Here is a 1,845-nt window from a genome sequence, read left to right on the forward strand (position 1 = left end):
CAATTGTTTCAATTTGCCCTCCTCCGTGGAATTATTTCTTACCACTCTACAAAATTGTGAGCTTGGCTACGCTCTCTTGGTGCCAGGTGGGTGGCAGCTGGTATATAGTAGCATGGAGTTCCGATCTGTGGGTTTTGAAAAGAGCTCAGTGTTCAATTTGCTTGCTTGCTTGGTAATTCTTAAGTCCAAGAACTCAATGGTATCACAACTGCAGGTCAACTTGTATTTCAACTCAGCAGAGACTTCATTTAATTTGAGGAACCATTCATCCAGTTTTTCTTGTGTGCCACGCCATATTATAATAAGATCGTCTATATACCTCTTAAAGAGGATTATATGGGGGTCACCAAATATTGTGATGTGTTCACTTTCAAAAACTCCCAAAAAGATGTTCGCATAAGATGGGGCCACATTTGACCCCATTGCTGTCCCGGATGTTTGCAGATAGTAGTGATTTTCAAATTTAAAATAATTCATTCTTAAACAGAATTCCAAAAGATGTAACAATGTATCACAGGGAGGGCCAATATATGGATGCCTTGATAATTCCTTGCGTACTGCCTGTATTCCCTCTGTGTGGGGAATAACGGTGTTAAGACTGGTCACGTCTAAGGTGACCAGTATATCAGTCTCCTGGATGTCTTCAACTTGTTGTAACAATTTGATGAGTTCAATAGAATCCTTCAAGTAAGATGGTATAGCTTGTACCATAGGTTGAAACACTTTGTCCAAATAGGTTGCAATTGTTTGTAGTACTGAACCCCTAGCAGAAACAATTGGCCTGCCGGGTGGATGGATAGGATCTTTATGCACCTTAGGCAAAGTGTACAGCACAGGCGTGATGGGATATTCAACTATCAGGTATGATAATAATGACTGGGATATTAGATCCTGGCTTCTTAGATCATTCAGATATTCATCAATCCTTGTTTTGAATCTTCGTGTGGGATTGCTTGATAACGTTTCATAAACCAGTACATCATTAAGTTGTGACAATATTTCCATTCTGTACTTATCATAATCCTGGACAACCAGGGCACCACCCTTGTCTGCCTCCCTGATAACGATTTGGCTGTTATTCTTCAGGTTTTTCAGCGCTTGTCTCTCTCGTTTACTTAAATTGTTTCTGATACTCGGTCTGTTTCGTACTGTTTCCTGCATGTCAATGTTAATTAATCTCATATAGGTAGCAATGCTTGGTTGTTGACTTCTGGGTTCAAATGTACTTTTCAAATGTCAATTTGGGTGTTGGGGTATAAAGTAAGGTATGTGTATTATATTTGTTATGTTTGATAAAGGGGGAAACCCCAAAACGTCATATATGTATTAAACACTGAGGTGTATTTTCAGAAAGACCTATGAGTGCGGTTCTCTATTTTCTATGATATATATATATATATATATATATATATATATATATATATATATATATATATATATACACACAAAGAGAAATATATTGGACTCACCTTCAGGGCCGTCTTTTACACAGGGAAAAAGGGGCAGCTGCCCAGGGCCCAGTCTTTGTTGTGGGGCCCAAGAGTCCTAAAAAAAACAAAAACTTTTTTTTTGGTTCATGCCAGACTGCTGATGTCAGTCCTAACACACACAGTCAGTCCTAATACTGTCACAGTCAAAAGTTGCTTATATTTATTCGTGAGAAACTGTGCCAGACCGTGCCAGTATCATGTGACATGCCAAGCTAAAGCCATGTGCTGTTTTAGGTGTGCACTGTGCAGCACTGAATGCCAAGCCCTAACTTTGCATCCAGCCAATCCCACTGCATCAGAAAAGGTCCGGCTGGGGTTACCACTGTTACCAGGTAACTGCTCTGGTGGTGGGGAT

The sequence above is a fragment of the Bombina bombina genome, chromosome 7 (assembly GCF_027579735.1).
Source record: "Bombina bombina isolate aBomBom1 chromosome 7, aBomBom1.pri, whole genome shotgun sequence".
Classification (NCBI taxonomy): Eukaryota; Metazoa; Chordata; class Amphibia; order Anura; family Bombinatoridae; genus Bombina; species Bombina bombina.